The 8,633-nt window shown below is 43.5% G+C and overlaps 1 protein-coding gene across 1 annotated transcript in view; it reads right to left on the reverse strand.

Annotated features, from left to right (window-relative positions):
• Positions 1–8,633, reverse strand: part of TRAPPC3L (trafficking protein particle complex subunit 3L) — a 71,927-nt gene that overhangs the window by 33,085 nt on the left and 30,209 nt on the right. The gene's annotated exons all lie outside the window — the stretch shown is intronic.

Here is an 8,633-nt window from a genome sequence, read left to right on the forward strand (position 1 = left end):
GTCCAGGACAGCTGATGCTGCACAGAGAAACCTTGTCTCGAAAAACAAAACAAACAAAAAAAGAAATCCATAAAGACTAGAGGCAATGGCTGTATTTGACAATTTTCTCAATAAAAATTCCTTATTTCTGAATAAAAGTTTACTGATTTACAATCGTACTATTCCTCAGTCTACTTGCTTTTATTGGTAGGCTCTGGGAAAGGGGGGAAAATGCGGCTTCCTTAAGCTCCTGTGACCACCCAGCTTGAGTTGCCCAGACAAGAATGAGCTAGTCAAGGGTGCGAACAAACAGGTGGGGTGCAGTCAAACATAAGGTCACATAGCTAAGAAGGTGCCATAGCAATGGTTATAGAAATATTAATAATCAGAATGGCCTACGCATTTTGCGTTGGTTTTGAGACAAAAGCCACTCTCAGCTGCTCTGTGATTCTCCATCTAGAACATACAAGCTTCCTTCCATTACAGGTAGAAGATGCAACAGGGACAAATGGAGAGACACCTGCTTCGGCTCATCCGTTCTTGGTTTGCACCTGCTTTAGTAACTGGCAGAACATGGGATGTTTGCCCTTCCTAATGTCCAAGCTTCAGCCAGACTGTTTAGACCACATGGAGGATGTCCTACAGGCTAGTTTTACACACACACACACACACACACACACACACACACACACACACACACATACACACACACACGCAGAAACTGTCACGTGTGTGGTGGCTGCATCCTTCAGTGGTGTAGCTCCCTGCATGACTTGCAGAGAGCTCCAGTGATACAGCCTTTGTGAGTCATCAGCTATGCTGGCATGGGATTTTCCATGATATAGGTGCCCAAGTCACCCATGCTCCTATGGGAAACCTCTTACCCATGCCCCTGGATATAAGCCCAATAAACTCCTTTGTTTACAAAGTTCCATTTGGAAGATATCTAGAGTGGACATATGTTCATTCATGTTTCTCCAGGGAAAGTCACACATGAACTCATGCATCGGTCTCAGCCTGGATACCCAGCAATCTTTTCTACTGTCCATACTCTGAGCTCTGAATCTTGCCCCCTTCAACCAGATTTGACCTTTGTGCTTTCTTCCTTCAAATTGTGTCTCTTTTTTGCATATTATTTCTTACCCCTAGAGTATGTTTTGTAGCTACCATGGTTGCTTGGTAACTAATCCCTGTATAACATTTACTTTTTTTTTTTTTAATGTTTGGCATTTCTTGTTGACCATTGCATAATTTTGTGTCCTGTCTCCTAGCATTTCAACAAGGAATGCTGAGACCTTCCATTCCATGGCACTTTCGTTTTTGTTTTTTGATGTTGTTGGGGGTTTTTTTTTGTTTTTTTGTTTTTGTTTTTGTTTTTGTTTTTGTTTTTGAGACAGGGTTTCTCTGTGTAGCCTTGGCTGTCCTGGACTTGCTTTGTAGACCAGGCTCACCTTGAACTCACGGCAATCCACCTGCCTCTGTCTCCTGAGTGCTGGGATTAAAGGTGTGTGCTACCATACCCAGATCCATGTCACTCTCATCCAAAAATGCCTTATAATGTCAGACTTTGATGTTTCCATTAAAGCAGGAAATAACTGCTTCTGAGTAAAGACCTATATGTTAACCTATTATTTATTTATTGCTGGCAGTAGAGTTTGAATTTAGGGCTTCAGGCAAGCAAGCGAATGCTCCATTGCTGGCTGTAGCCTCAATCTTCATACTTCTACTGGCTTCACAGTCTATGGCCATGGTGCTGTCCCCAGTCTAAATCAGCACGGGACCCCAAATCTTTTGCCCTAGAGCAGTGGTTCTCAACCTGTGGGCCACAACCTCTTTGGGGTCAAATGATCCTTTTACAGGGGTCTCCTAAGACCATTGGAAAGCACAGATGGTCACACTATGATTCATAACAGTAGCAAAAGTACAGTTATGAAGCAGCAGCAAAAATAATTTCATGCCTGGGGTCACCACAGCATGAGGAACTGCATTAAAGTGCTGCAGCATTAGGAAGAGAGAACCACTGCCTGGAGTATATGTTTACCACAGTCACTGTGTAGATTTCTGCTCCCCTCCCCCACCTTGCTAGGCATCCTTTGCTTTCTGTGACCATTTCTTTTCAGCTATTTCATTGATTTTATATCACTCTCCAAAAAAATTTCATTGCACATATTATTTAAGGAAGGTAAATTTTAAGTTACAGTATAAAAGGAATTTTTTTTCCTGGTATTTTCAAGCAGTACAGTATATTCGGCTTTAGTATTTTAAGCCTGAGTTCAACGTTCCAAGTTAAGCCAATCTTTTTGCTCTCTACTTTTTCTCTGAGACTCCTAGCAGTGGGATATATAGAACTTGAAGGAGCCACCTCCTGTAGCCAGGCAGGATTCCCAGTGGAGGGAGGGGAACACCCACCCTCCCACAAAACCTTCAACCCAAAATCTGCCCTGCCTACAAGATGTGCAGGGATAAAGATGGAGAAAAGATTGAGGGAATGGCTAACTGAAGACCCTGGCCCAACTTGAGACCCACCCTGAGGAAGAAAACCAACCTCTGACAACCAACTGATACTCTGCTATGTTTGCAGACAGGAACCCCAGGTCTCTGAGAGGCTTCACCTAACAGCTGATGGAAACAGATGCAGAGACTCATAGCCAAACAATAGGTGGAGCTCAGGGAGTCTTGTAGAAGAGTTGGGGGAAGGATTGACCGAGCCAGAGGGGTCAAGGACACCACAAGAGGACCTACAAAGTAATCTAACCTGGGCCCATGGGGGTTCACAGAGACTGAGCCACCAGCCAAGGTTTCTGATAAGTAGATTGTTAAACCTACAGATGTGGCCTCCACGATGTCCTAACTAGGTTTCTAATGCTGTTATAAAACAACACAGCCAGCAGGGCTATGGTGACACAAGCCTGTAATCCCAACATTCAGGGAGGCCGAGGCAGGCAGATAGCTGTGAGGTCAAGGACAGCCTGATCTACAAGTCGAGTCCGGGACAGCCAAGGACACAGAGAAACCCTGTCTCAAAACAAAACAAAACAAAACAAAACAAAAAAACATAACCAAAAATTCCCCTCAGACTTACCTACAGTCAATATCTTGGAGGTGCTTTTTTCAACATATGTTTTTCTTCCCAGATAACTCTAGTTCAGTGGTTCTCAACCTTCCTAACGCTGTCACCCTTTGGTACAATCCCTCATGTTGTGGTGACCCCCAACCATAAAATTATTTGTCACTACTTCATAGCTGTAATTTTGCTACTTTATAATCTCAGTGTAAACATCTGATATATAGATGGTTCTAGGCGACCCACATAGAAGGATCTTTCGACTTCCCAAAGGAGGCGTGATCCACAGGTTGACAACTGCTGTTCTAGTTCGTGTCGAGTTGACAAAAAAGCATCCAGGACACGTGGTTATAAAATCCTGACTCTGCTTCTTGTTTAGATTTGTAACTGTACTTGGATGCAACTACAAAAATTAGCCTTGTAGATGATATAGTCACATTTTAAAACCGAATCTGTTTTCATGTTACAGAAAATTAAACTCAGAGTTAGCCTATCATCTCTTTAAAAGAAAAAGAAAAAAGAAAGGAGGAAAAAAAAAAAAAGGAATGTGTTGCTACCCTCCTCTCCTGTGAGATTTTTCTTCAGGCCACTAGATGGCAAAATTTGAGATCTTATACACACTGAAAGGCATGGTCTGATCCTGGAAAGTACAAAGAGAACATGAGAGAAAGAGAGAATGCTGTTAACCCTCGAAGCAGCCCAGCCCTGGTCTCTGAAAGGCAGAGCATCGCGGAGTGGATGTCACGTTCAGGAGCCCTGTTCTCATCCAACATTCTCCCAACTCTCTCAGAGGAATGATCTTCCGGTCTGGACATACACTTTCCTGTTTAATAAATTCGCTTGAAACGTGTGTGTCCTTTCTCTTTCTCTGATCTCATGACAGCGAGGGTAGCTTCCGCGGTGGCAGGGGCATATGCATGTTCAGTCCTTTAGAAGGAAGGCAGAGAGCTCCACACTGTGCTTGGCCTGAGCGAGCAGCCAAACGAAACAACCAGTGCCGCCGTTCGGACTCTGCTATGCTCTCAGGGCATAAGCTATGACTAAACTCGTCTGAATTTGTCCTAGTTCTCTGAAACTGACTCAGCCACATTTACCACCTGCTTCCTCTGAAGAGTTTACAGGGTTAATGAGATAATGCTGCTAAAGGCCAGATCTTTTCATGAAAGCTGCTAATTATAAGGAAAGCATCAGTGGGTGTGCACATAGCTAAAGCCTGACCTTGCATCTGTGTCAAAATGCTCCTGAAGCGGGTGACATCATCACCATAGGTAAGGGCTTTTTTTTTTTTAAAGAGGCAAAAATTATTAAGAGGTGAAAACTAGGCCTTGGAAGGAAGAGGTGTCCAGGAGACAGCTGCTCCATTTGTAAGAATGAGAAAATGCTAAAACAAAACAAAACAAAAAACAAAAACAAAAACAAACAAACAAACAAACAAAAACCCCAACAACAACAAAACTTGTGCAGGAGTAGGAACGCAACTACACTGAGGACAGAAGATGGCAGACAAGCAAGAAGGTACATGTGACAGGATGGCTGACAAGGCACGAAACATTTAGAGTAGAGAGTGATGGAAAGCAGACATCCTACACGTTTTTAATCTTAGCTCTGACAGTCAAGTATTATGTAGCTCCCAGGCTGGTATCTGTAGAAGTTGCTTTATTCCTGTTAAAGAGAGAATGTGCGCTCTTAGTGGGGGAGATTGGTGTGGACCTTTTTTTCTCCTTAGCTGAGATACTATTTTTCCCACTGTTTTTATTTGAGTTTTTTTTATTTTTTCCTCTGCCCCTTCCTGCCTCCCATCCTTTCTCTTCCCTTCCTTTCTCTCCCCTCCCCTCCCCTCCCCTTCCCATCCTCTCCCCTCCCTTCCCTTCCCTCCCTTCTCATCTCTTCTCTTCCCTTCCCTTCCCTTCCCTGGTTTTCCTCTCTTCCTTCCTCGTGCTCCATGTACCACTTTCTGCTAGGTTCCTCTCTAATCTGGTCCATAGAGACTGCTCTTGTTCAATTTCTACTGAGAAAACTTCACCACCAGGTATGAACACACCATAAATCTTCATGAGAGGGGCTGAGGGAGCCCCATAACAGTCAGGGAGCATGTCCATGCCCCTCCCGGTTAGAGAGAAGCTCTCTTCCCAACGTCCTTAAACAAAAGCTTGCTTTCATTTTTTCCCTCTCCTTCCTCGCTCCCCTCTTCCTTTTTGTCTCCTTGCCCCCATCACTTTCCAACTAATACTAGTTTTACCAACTACCAAGTTCTGGCTTAGGCCCCTAAACGTGAGCTACTAAGCATGCACCATAGTTCACACTGTAATTGTTGTTTTGGGGTTTGGCTGTGTAATCTCCCTGTAGCTAACAGCACACATAAAACATTTTCTAGACTGCACAGGTGGCATGAACATTCCATGTGAGGCTTTCATCGTCATAGCCACCTCCAAGAAAAAAAATTCATAAATTATTTTGTTGGAGATATTTTGGAGAATAATTTTTATTAGGGACAAAGTTATTTCTAGTTTTTTTGTTTGTTTGTTTGTTTTCTATTGAGACGGGGTCTCATTCTATAAGTGGCTTCACTTTCTGTGTAGCTTTGGTTGGTCCTGAACTCACGATCCTCCTGCCTCAAACTCTCAAATGCTGGAATTATAGTTTATGCCATTACACGCTAACAGTTCCTACATGGATTCCTTTCCTGCTAGAAAAGCTGTTTTAGTTACGGTTTCGATTGCTGTGATAAAAAACAAGCTGTGATCCAAACAAGGCAAGTTGTCTATCATTGAAGGAAGTCGGGACAGGAACTCAGACAGGGCAGGAACCCAGAGGCGGAAGCTGATGCAGAGGCCATGGAGGGATGCTGTTTACTGGCTATCCCCTCATGTCTTGCTCAGCCTGCTTTCTTACAGAACTCAAGACCAGCAGCTCAGGAATGGCACCACTCACAATGTGCTGGACTCTATCCCATCAGTCACTAATTAGGAAAACGCCTTTCAGCCTGATCTTTTCTCAATTAAAGTCCCTCCTTACAGATAGCTCTGATATGTCAGGTTGCCATAAGACTAGCCAGCACAGAAGCCTAGTTTCCTTCTCTTTTTCTGAGTTACATGGTAAAAGCCTCATGTGTTACTGCCCTGCTCAGTCTGGGGTTCACCTAGCCCAGCAGCCACAGTCTCCGGTGCATCCCAGTACACTGAGCACAGACCAGATGAGCTCCAGTCTTTCAATGTGAGACAGAAAGCAACCTCCACTTCTCAATAACAGGCTACACAAACCTCCATCCTCAACTGGATATTGCTGTTAACTAATTTTTAAAAATAATCTGCTAATTGTGTCCTTTTAAACACGACTGTGAGCTGGGCTTGGTGGCACACGCCTTTAATCCCAGCACTTGGGAGGCAGAAGCAGGCAGATCTCTGTGAGTTTGAGGCCAGCCTGGTCTACAAAGCGAGTCCAGGTCAGCCAAAGCTACACAGAGAAACCCTGTCTCGAAAAAGCAAAAACCAAACCAAAACAAAACAAAAAGACACTGGGATAAATTCAGGTAAAGGCCAACAGAAGTCATTCCCAAGGAAATATCAGATTCACCATTATTGGAATACAGTGACTACTAATCAAAAGGATTTGGAGAGCTACCAACAGAAAACACAATAACCAGGGCCATATATGCTAATATATTTCAGTTACAGTATCTATGTTAAAATGACAAGCATTTTTATTCTATCCCTCACATAATTGGCTTAATAAAAAGCCAATTTTATTTTTAAGACTTCTGCTTTCAGTTGACGAAGTGCCTGTCTCACAAGCATAAGGATCTGAGCTTGGTCCCCAGAATCCACATGTGAAAAAGGCAGATGTGATGATGGCACAGGTTATAACCCCAGACACTGTGGAGGATGATCTGGGCAGACCCCTGGGGCTCCCAGGCCAGGCAACCTAGGTGAGTGGGGAAATCCATGATAAAGGGAGACCTCATCTCAAAACTCAAGGGAGGTGGTACCCGAGGAATGAATGACATCTGGGGTTGAGACCTGGACTCCATGCACGTGTGTCTACACTTACATACACTCCCACACAGGAACACACACACACACACACACACACACACACACACACACACACACACACACACACACACCACTGCTCCAGAATCTTGCTTATTCTGCAAGTACCTATGGAGAGGAGCTTCTTTTCTTTCTTTTCTTTTTTTTTTTAATCTGTTTAATGATATGTTACATTCCCTGTGCCGAAGTTGGAAGATAGATAGATTCTAATCTCAGCTTCAGGGTTCCCTAGCCCTAAAATAATAATAGTAATAATAATACTACAGTAGAAACAACTTTCAATATTAGCTTCATGGTTCACTAACTATAAGATAATAATAGTAATAATAGTACTACAGTAGCGACAACTTTCATTTTGAGTTGTGGTTTTGAATTTTCTTTCTTCATGCATCTTACTCATTTCCATCATATTCCTTCTGGACGTTGGTTTTCTTGTTGGAAAAATGACAATAGCCAGCTCCTGTTCTACATTCACAGAGGGATGCTGTGAGACTGAAGGGGAAAGGGCAGGCCTGCCTTCAGAATCACAGGGCGAGTGTTGTGTAGTGGGGTCAAAGTTGTTCCTGTGAACAGTCAGCTTCACCACGTATGTAAATCTCAGGGCTCAGAAGAGCAAAGAGGACGAAACCGTCCGAGTAGGCATGTTGGGTGAACTGGATTCCACAGCATACCAAGGCCTCCTACGTACCTTGTATCCTCAAATACTAAGTAGGTCACAGAATGACAACCCTGGCCTGATAACCACAGGTCTGAGACGAAAGGACTCTGGCTAAAGACGTGTTGTCCTAAGAAAGGCGAGCTAGTCTTGCATGATTCCAAGCTGTCTTCCACACACCGGGGATGTGTAGGACTAGCTAGCACATATCGAGTAAAGCACAAAAATCTTGACTTTTCTCTTGGGAAAATACTGCTCTGGGAAGTCATCTTTGCCACATGATCACATTTGGTAATGGTTTGGTGCATGACTGGTCAGCCCTCAACACCTGCCAGAGATGTTGCCGTTGGAGCCTTCTTTCTGCAGATCGGCACCCCCAGGTCATCCGAGAATGTTCCAACTGTAACCCTGATGGAGATCTGAATTTGAGTCCTCGAGTTTGTGGGACAGATACTTTACAAGCCAAGCTACCTTCCCAATACTCTATAAAACACTGCTACCAATGTGGCACGCTCTCTCTCTCTCTCTCTCTCTCTCTCTCTCTCTCTCTCTCTCTCTCTCATACACACACACTTTCTCATACACACACTCACTCTCACAACACTCTCTCTCACACAACATTCTTTCACATACCCTTTCACACATACACTCTCATACACAAACTCACATACATATACCCTTTCCCACACACATACATATATATATATGTATATATTCATATATACTCACACACCTTGAAAGGTTTTTTTTTCTCTCTCTCTCTCTCTCTCTCTCTCACACATGCATATTTTCTCTATCTCCTCACACACATGCAAAAACATACACATATCATGGAATAGGTTTCTATTGCTGTGATGAAAACACCATGAACAAAGAGCAAGTTGGG

This window comes from Acomys minous (genome assembly GCF_964271855.1).
Source record: "Acomys minous genome assembly, chromosome: 3".
In the NCBI taxonomy this organism is placed as follows: Eukaryota; Metazoa; Chordata; class Mammalia; order Rodentia; family Muridae; genus Acomys; species Acomys minous.